Source organism: Palaemon carinicauda, chromosome 2, assembly GCF_036898095.1.
Source record: "Palaemon carinicauda isolate YSFRI2023 chromosome 2, ASM3689809v2, whole genome shotgun sequence".
Taxonomy (NCBI): domain Eukaryota; kingdom Metazoa; phylum Arthropoda; class Malacostraca; order Decapoda; family Palaemonidae; genus Palaemon; species Palaemon carinicauda.
Window position 1 is genome coordinate 186479369 of NC_090726.1, and position 10000 is coordinate 186489368.

Here is a 10000-nt window from a genome sequence, read left to right on the forward strand (position 1 = left end):
AATAATAATATTTATTATTAATAATGATAATAACTAATATTAGTAATATTGTCTCATTCTAACTCAATGAGACAACTTTTGTTGTTTATATCAGGACCTCGATAACTCTTTCGTTTACAGCTTCTATATTTCAACTGTTATAATTCAGTACATTCATGTCTATACTTGCTATAAGGAAACGTACAACAAGACCTAAGATATCAATGTGAAAATATGCACATTACAAAAGTGGATGTCCATACTAATACATTTATACTAGGTCGCAATATTTCTTTCAGGTGGTGTCAAAATCATACTTTTCTTATGAACTGCTACACAAGGAAACCGTAAAAATTAAGCTTAACATATTACCACGCACATGACAAGTTATTCGATAACAAATGACATACTATTCAACTTTTTATTAACCACTCGTATGGAGACCACAACTGTAATAACACATTTCCAACATGGCAACCCTAAACACAATAAAACTATACTAAATTTTTTTTAATGAGGCGCATTTGCACTGACTCGCAGCGATGCCCCTTTAGCTAGGAAAAGTTTCATGCTATCTGAATGGTTAGAATTATCTTTTCCAACCAATCAGCGAGCAGGAAACTTTTCCGAGCTAAAAGGGCACCCCTGCGAGTCGGTGCAAATCTACCTAAGTAAAAAGAATTGACTTTAGTCAACGTCAATTTACGTTGGCATCGCTCTTCAACAACATTCATATCTTGTGAATCACGCCCAAAAACCTACTATATAACATCCTATTACACCGTAAAGTCCTTCAATCTTTACTGAGATTCTCCTTAACACGGTATACATGATTGGAAATTAGTTTCCTTTCTAATTCAAAATTTTATTTACATTTATCTTACGAACCCGAGGAGCAATTTCAGTTCATTGTCTCAATAATAATCAGAATCGTAGGAACTTCATTCCATAGGAGCCGATACCCGGAATTGCCCAGAACCGCAAATCATATCGCATTATCACACCTCTATTAAATCGAATCTAACTTTATTGCTTATCTTGTAAGCGTTAAGATCATTTGAGCAGGCGATAAACACACATTCCATTAACTTTATCATAGTGATATCTAATCTAGGCGTTTGCTTTTTATTGGAAAACATTTTTACTGGTTTAAATAAGATGGAGTTGCGAGCCTTTATAAGACATTGTTGTGCACTATATATTTTTCATATTTTTGCATTAACGTACTTTGTTAGAATGACTAAAAATAGGTAATGCATCCACCTTATGTGTATTAACGGATATAACAATTTTGACCAAAGCCCAAACATTGGCTCAAGAAGAACATGAATAAAAAATTAAGGTAGCATCAACTTATATCTGTCTGACAAAATTATGGAACAAACTTCCAAATTAAATGGTTAAATGTGTTTAACTTCAAAAGGTCAAATTTGCTTTAATGATTTTTTGTTGAGCAGTTTGACTAGCAATACTTAACTTTGTGATAGAATTTCAGGTTTTCCAAGTACTGTAGAATAATGTCAACAACTGTGAAATATTTAAAAAATATTGAAAACAGCAGTACTGTACTAAGCAAATTACAGATTGAGAGCATGGCATGAATTAGGCTAATTAATGAGGTCATAATAATAATAATAATAATAATAATAAAAGTTTTGCTAATCTAGAACAAGTTCTTTATACATTTAATGGGAGTTAGACACCATAAAAAGTCATATTCTCCATACAGAGTACATCATTTTCTAAGTCAACGACCTTGCCAACAGCACAAACAAAAAGGAAAGTGGCCCAACTAACCACCCTGTGCAACACCAAACACAATAGGACTAAACTTACTAATCACACAACCAACAACTACTTTTCTTCTAACTGATTACAAAAATTCTGAACGAGACCAAGTATGTGGCATCCAAAATGAAATTATGAAATTTGATCATAAAATACTCTGCTTACTCAATTCAAAAGCAGAACTCAAAAATAATTTAAACAAGTTTGAACTCTAAGCTGTCTTGATGCAATCAATTTTATTGAATACACTACTAGGAAAGATGAAGATTAGCAGTTAGTTAATTGGTAGGAAATTTACACTCTACACTACATTATTTCAGCACGATCATTTCGCAGAAAATTTAAGTGTTTAAATATGAAATTTTCAGAGCAGGAAAACTTTAAAGCATTTTGGTTTAAAAAACAATTATGACTTCATAATTAATTAGAATCTGAACAATTCCTTACTATCAGCAATATGACTGCAAAATAGATGTACAGTTGGCATCATTAATTCCGGTACACTTCATGGGAAGCTAAGGAGACATCGGTGTACCGGCATTAATGAAGGCAACTGTACCACCTACTTTAAATCAAGCAAGGTCACTAATCAATCAAAATCTATTGTTTTTACATAAAATTTATGACCAACCATTAAGGGAAATAGTGTATATTAGTCTTTATTACTTATAGGCAAAAAAAAAGGTTAAATTCCAAGTGATTAAAAACCTCCCCCATTATATCTCATGGTCCAACACAGCTGAATTTTATTTTTCAATAAATATTGAACAAAAGATAAACCTTCAATTCTTTTTCTATTAGGAATACTCTAGGATTTAGAATAAAATAGTTTGTATACATCAACCTACATGTCTGCTACAAGCGAAGTCACCAACCCTCAACCCCCCCCCCCCCTCTTAAAGTGAAGATAATCTTCGATATTATTATTATTATTATTATTATTATTATTAGCCAAGCTACAACCCCAGTTGGAAAAGCAAGATGCTATAAGCCCAAGGGCTCCAACAGGGAAAAATAGCCCGGTGAGGAAAGGAAATAAGGAAATAAATAAATGATGAGAACAAATTAACAATAAATCATTCTACAAACAGTAACAACGTCAAAACAGATATGTCATATATAAACTATAAAAATACTTATGTCAGCCTGTTCAACATAAAAACATACCTTTGCTAACCAAGCTGCAACTATAATTGGAAAAGTAGAATGCTACAAGCCCAAGGGTTCCAATAGGAAAAGCAGCCTAGTGAAGAAAGGAAATAGAGAAAATAAAAGAATTTTCAGCTCTGATAAAGAATGGACAGTTGAGGATAGCTGGTGACTCATACTGGGTGAAGAGCGGGAGAAAGTTTTACATGTGTTCAGAATTTGAAGGGAAAAAAATTTAATTTTAGAATCATAAATCCAAAATTACAAGATTTTTTACAATGAATAACTACTCAGTAAACACAGGTCTTTACTAAGCCACCAAAGATGAAAGCCTTACCATTTTCTGTGAAAACATTCAAACATGTCACTATCATTAATACCAAAATCCAACTAATTAATGATGTCCTATATGCAATTTTCCTTTAAATTTCAGAACGGCATTGAGCATTTCACAAAATGCCCAGGCGATTTGCTGTTTAACGCCCATATAGGGCAATGTGATCTACCTGAAAACGCCAGATGTAGTCCATCGCCAACCTGTGCTTGTGATAACTGCAGATTCCCAGCCTCCGATAAATGTTCAACATACTGGCAATGTAAGTACTATGGTATAAATTCAGTTGTAAGTCAAATTAGATTCGGTAAAGTGGTTATTTGTCAATTAAATACTGGCACTGCAGACACTTTAACATAGCCTCTGTACCATGGTCTTCCACTGTCTTGGGTTAGAGTTCTCTTGCTTGAGTGTACACTCATGCTCACTATTTCATCTTATTTCTCTTCCTTTCGTTATTTTTTGAAACTTTTAGTTTTTATATGAAAGAATTATATTAATAGTGTTAATCTTCTTAAGAAATTTTATTTTAATAGTTCATTACTTATAGTTTATCTTTTATCTTATTTCCTTTTCTCCCTGGGCTATTTTCCCTGTTGGAGTCCTTAGGTCTATAACATCGCGTTTTTCCAGCTAGTGTTGTAGCTCAGGCAATAATAATAATAATAATAATAATAATAATAATAATAATACTGTCATTAAATAGGTTTTAATGACAACTATCACAAATATACAACAGTTATGGATACATACGATTTCAAAATTTGCTCTTTCCGTTAAGAATGCCGAATCATTCTAAGTTCTAATAAAATACCATTACCTATAAACCTACTATATATTCTATAATATTATATAACTTGAATAAAACACCGTGCAAAGTCTAACAATCTTGGGTATTAAAAATCCTGTTGTATGTTGCATATTTGAAAAAAAAAAAAAACAGCTTTAGCAACTATTTACAATGAGCCTCTTCAGCTGAAGAGGCCCTTGTAAAAAAACATAAAGCTCCTGCCTTTTTTTTTTTTTTTTTTTTTTTTTAAATATACCACAATATACAACTGTGGATTTTGAATATCCATAATATGAAATAATTACTCCTAAGAGTATAATTTTTTACTTTATTCGACTTGAAAAAAAAATAAATAAAATAAAAAAATAAACAGTTTTGCAAGTTTCCAAGCTCAAAAACCTAAGTAAAATCTATGTAAATCTACTACATTTTTAAAAAATACGCCTTCACTAAAAATTAGATAAATCAATAGACTAATGAAATAAGGTCGTAAGATGCTATGTGACATTTCTGAATGGTTTCATAACGTGATAAATCATGAAGATATAAAACGAATCTCATTAATATAAATACAGAGTAAGTATACAGTATATATCAATAATGATTTACTTTTTGTAAACGCTTTTCTGTTGAATAGGTTAACATAAGTCTCATTTCATAGTTGCTGATCTAAAACTATTTTGAATTTTTTATTCATTACTTATATAAGATTTATTTGCTATTCCTTTATCTAATTTCCTTACTGGGCTGTTTTCCCTGTTGTAGACCCTTGGATTGTAGCATAATAATAATAATAATAATAATAATAATAATAATAATAATACAGTAGATATATATACACACACACGTGCGAACACACACTCACACACCCACACACACACACACACATATATATATATATATATATATATATATATATATATATATATATATACATACATACTCTACATACGTACATTTACATATATACACACAAATATGTATATATATATAAATATATAAATATATATACATATATATAATACATATACATGCATACATATATATATATACGCACACACACACACACACACATATATATATATATATATATATATATATATATATATATATATATATATATATCGAAACTCAAACCAGGCTAGATAGATCTTGTACATTACGGTTCAATTTTTGTAAGGATAATCCGCATTTTATTTTTCTGTACTGCTGTTTGGACTTCCATTCATGACTGCAGAGTTTCAACATACATTCTATAAATATTTTTAAATCAGTTGTAAATATCTAACTACAGTAGGCCTAAATTATGTCTGAATATGACTAAAAAAATCTAACATAGCTGTGCCGTTTGATTACAGTTTATAAGTTTCCAATCTTGAATACTCTTAGGTCGGTTTTTCTTTAATGCTCTTTCATTGAGTATTACAGTACTACCAGATCTTGTACAAATTTCTATAAATATTTTACTAGAATTTAATTCAATTCCCTTTTCATGTCACTTCTCACTTGCTATTATAAACTTGTCACTCTGGAAATTGTCCTCAAGAGCTGCACAATTGAGTTTTTCTACCTATTACCCTCAGCAGTTTAAAAAGATCACCTATTATATCTCAAACGGTCTTAAAATTTAAATTATCCTTTTACTCCTAGTCACCAAGCAAAAAAGTAAAAATCTGCATATTTCCTTATTCATCAAAAAATTTGAATTTGTAAATATACGCTACTTTATAGTGCATTAATGCTGGATTTAATCTATATAATGAAAATACAAATGAAAATTGGACTTGCAAGTACACAATATTTTTCCACATGCTACAATCAGGGAATAACCTTAACAAATCCTGTAAATTGACATTTGAGTTTGGTGCTTAAAGTAGCAGCTTTAGAGCAAAAAGGGGGGATAACTTAAAAATTTATCTAATAAAACTATTACAGATCTAACTCTTAATCTAAATAAATCAAATTCTCGGCACCATCTACTTACAACTTGCCTTGAAAATAATTCCCAGCTGACATAGCAATAATAAGCAATCACTCAGTAATCCCTCGATAATCGTGGGTGTTATGTTCTAAACTGCCTTCCCGCCTACCTCCAAAGATGAACAACTACAAAGGAACAAACAGTGCTGTACAGATCATCTTTATTATTATTTTTCATTATATAACTTCTTTGTATTAGGCGTATATCTTTAACCTTTTATAAACTCTCACCATATGCTTATACCATTTTCTGCACTCTTAAACACACTTTAAACAAAATTTCATTTTTCAAAACATCCTTGAGTATTAAACAAATAAAATTTGGTACACTCACCAGTGAAGGAACACCATGATTGATAACAATGATGATGATTACCTGTGCAGTACTGAACTATGTAGATGATGACAATTGTGAGATGAATGTACTGTAGACTATAGCAAAGAAGGGCATTACAACTATTATGAAGGAAGTACTTCAGAAGGCGCTTCATCAGATGGTGTACAGTAGCTTCTATTTCCCCTTTAAGTTTCCATGTTTTCTCTTTTTTTCCTATGAGGAACATAGTGATGAGTAGTTAATGGTGTTGCATTTTCTTCTGTGTAAGGAGGTTTTTATACACTTTCATCGCTCTTTCGATTGCATTTCTGAACTGTAACTTGTAAATCATCTAGGGGTCCCAATCTTCTGTTGTTCCTGAAGTTCTTTTGCCTTTATTGTTAAGAGTTGAAAGGCATTCTAGTGATAGACTGACTTCTTTCACTAGCTCTGCTTGCTCATGTTCTTTCCTTAGTGACATCATATCTGTTAGATCTTCATCCATTTATGGACATGATGGGTCTCAGTCAGGTCATTAACATCTTTGGTAGTCATATCGGAGGAGCCATCTCTTTCTGGTCATTTTTTTCAGCTTCACTGCTTATCTCTTGCAGTGGTGGATTTAATCAGGAGAGAATTCTTTAGTCATTGACTGCTTCTAGACACAATTTCTTCCACCTGGTATATAATTATTTTTTCATCTCCTTTATGGCCTTCTTAATATTATGGAGTCATGTTTCAATGGTGTAACTAAGTTACTACTTCAGCGAGAAGTTATCATCAGGTATTGCAGGGAGTTTCACATATAAAACGTCTTATCAGCACAAATAACGCCTTGATCCATATGCTGCAACGATGAATTGCGCGCCCTCAAATGACAGGTTGAGTGCATGACTTCCAGCATTGTCCATTAGAAAAATTACTTTGAATTTCAGTCATATTTCGGTGAGGTAAACCTTGACTCCAGCCATAAAGCACTGGTGAAACCAACTGATGTTAGTGGTTTCGTTATCCATGCCATCTGATTGTGCATCCTATGTACTGGCAGCAGGTTCACACTTTTGTTCTTGAGGGCTTGTAAATAAGCCTTGACAATACCATAAAGCCAGCAGCATTTCCAAATATTATAATTGTGGTACCATCTATGTAGGCCTTAAATCTAAGGGCTCTGACCTCCTCCTCCAAAATGAAAGTCTGCAATGGCATTTGTTTCTAAGAGACCAGTCTTATCCATATTGAAAACTTGTTTTAGCAAATATCCCCCTTTCTTAATAATGGTTTAGTACGTTTCATTAGAAGAGGCAGCTTCTCCATGCAGGAACACACTCATGAGGTTAAATCTCCTTTGAAATTTATCATATCAGCCCTTGCTGGCATTAAATTCAGTTGGTTTGGGGGAAAACGCCATAGATGGGCTAAGTTCTTGGTTGCCATCACCACCATCAGTAAATTTGCCATACAGCTACCTAGCCTTCTTGCGGATGGTGTTAGTATCCACTGCAATATTCTTCTTCTTTGGGTCACTGCTAATGCAGACTACAGTACATCTTTATGATGGCCTTATTGTGGGAAGTTACTACCCTTTTCACTCTTTTGTTAAAAGTCACATTTGCCATCCCCCTTATTATTTTTTGTCCTTTTTGATATAGCGAACAAAAGATTTAGTGATGCTGTAATGTCGCCCTACATCAACATACACTCTCTCCTCCTTAAGTATGACAAGGAGTCTCATCTTATGTTTTTGTTATGGCAAGCATCTTCCTCTTACACTTGAACTCACCGCCAGAAACCTTAGAATGTGAAAAATATTCAGGCAACATCATAGGGCTTGAAATAAATTCAAAATTTTACACACAAATGCAAGACAACACCACACAACGCAAATAAAGGTGTGAAGTGATGTCACATGCGTATGAGTGAAAGCAAACTGAAAAACATGGAATACAGAATACTGCAGAAGGCTAGAAAGTGATCCTGTAGTTGCTGACCAGATCACTTGCCAGGATACTGATGAGCATACTCTGATTAGTCGTGTCTCCTCTGTTGACCAATAGTGTGCCATGTACAAAATCACTTGGGCGAACAAGGCCTCTCCCCACACCGTAATTTTGGTTTGCCATACAATATGTTTCTTTTTTCATCTATCTATGGTACATTACATATTTTCTTTTAATTTACTGCATTCTATTTAATACAGCAGAGTACTGTAATGTATTTCTACTGATCAATTTACTGTATCAATTTTTACCTGTGAATGAAAATGCATATCTTATCACAAGAATAATTAAAAACTTAAAAATAACGAATAACTAACAGCCACAAAAGCCTGCGATGTTCTAAGTGGTCCAGGATATAAATTTACATATATTAGCCAGGAAAAAATTGCTATATTCTGAGGGCAGAATATGTGAACTGCAATTATGGCGAAGGATTACTGTACATTCAACCCAATTTCTTAATAACAGGAAATGGATAAAATGACTCAATTCCACCTGCTGGTGGAATACTTTCATAACTTAACTGCATTTTCTGCCATTTATGATAAAAGTTTGCACAAACCACAAAAACCAAAACCTATCCAGAAACATTATTTTGTGTATTTATCATATTCAATTTTTATCTTTAATGTAGTCATCTAAAATAAGTGAAGAACTAAAAGTATTGTTACATTTTCCATGACAGGTGAAAATGGTCGTTCTGTCAGGCATTACTGCAGCAGTGGTTTGCTTTTTAACAGAGATACATCACAATGCGACTTGGCAATAAATGTGGATTGTACCACAGGAGCATGGGATGAGGGAGCCTTCCTAGAAAGTACATGTGTTGATCGAAGGAGAGATTGTACAACGTTAGTAAGGAAAGGAGGATGTGAGTGTCATGACGATACATGTGACTGGCAGACATTTGTTCTGAAAAACTGTCCAAAATCATGTGGCAATTGCAAGAATACTCGGATGTATGCAATGCGGAAAAAGAATTCTGAAAGTCATGAATCAGGAAGTCACGAATCAGGAAGCCACGAATCAGGAAGCCACGAATCAGGAAGCCACGAATCAGGAAGCCAAAGTCATCATCATTCTGAAAGCAAAAGTCATGAATCAGGACACAGCCATCATCATTCTCATGAGCACAGTCACGAAGATTGCCATTCCAAAGAATCCTCAAGCAAAGAAAGTGGAGACCGCAGTGAGGAAGGAGGAGGAGGAGGAGGAGGAGGGGATGGTGATAGCAGTGGAGGAGGAGGAGGAGGAGGAGGAGGAGGAGGAGGGGGAGGAGGGGGAGGAGGGGGAGGGGGAGGAGGAGGAGGAGAAGGAGAAGGAGAAGGGGGAGGAAGTGGTGGTGGTGGTGGTGGTGGAGGTGAAGGTGAAGGTGAAGGTGGAGGTGGAGGTGGTGGTGATGGTAGTGGTGGTGGAGGAGGTGGAGGTGGTGGAGGAGGAGGTGGTGGAGGAGGTGGAGGTGGTGGAGGAGGAGGTGGAGGAGGAGGTGGTGGAGGAGGAGGTGGAGGTGGAGGAGGTGGTGGAGGAGGAAAAGGAGATATCGACGGATGTGTTATTGACTGCTCACTTGGCCAGTATTTCCCGCATCCTTCTGACTGTCACAAGTTCATCCAATGTGCTCCTTATGGACCTCAAGAAATGCCTTGTGCTCCGGGCACTGTTTGGGT

The 10000-nt window shown here is 34.4% G+C and overlaps 1 pseudogene; it reads left to right on the forward strand.

The window, feature by feature from the left end:
* The window catches only part of LOC137621574 (uncharacterized PE-PGRS family protein PE_PGRS54-like), a 35883-nt pseudogene that overhangs the window by 6389 nt on the left and 19494 nt on the right, over positions 1 to 10000 (forward strand).